Consider the following 232-nt stretch of genomic DNA (forward strand, 5'->3'; position numbering starts at 1 on the left):
GACCAGGTCAGGAGGTAGTTAATGACGATTAAAGCCAAGAAGACCACAGGCCCTGACCATATCGGCCCCAGGGTCCTCAGGGAGTGTGCAGACCAGCTCAGTGAAGTGGTCCTGTACATGTTTAATCTGAGTCTTAGCCTGGAGCAAGTTCCGGTTCTGTGGAAGATATCCTGTGTGGTCCGAGTTCCTAAAATAACATGCCAAGGAGCCAAACAACACACGAACCGACGTC

This window comes from Monopterus albus, unplaced genomic scaffold (genome assembly GCF_001952655.1).
Source record: "Monopterus albus unplaced genomic scaffold, M_albus_1.0 scaffold250.1, whole genome shotgun sequence".
In the NCBI taxonomy this organism is placed as follows: domain Eukaryota; kingdom Metazoa; phylum Chordata; class Actinopteri; order Synbranchiformes; family Synbranchidae; genus Monopterus; species Monopterus albus.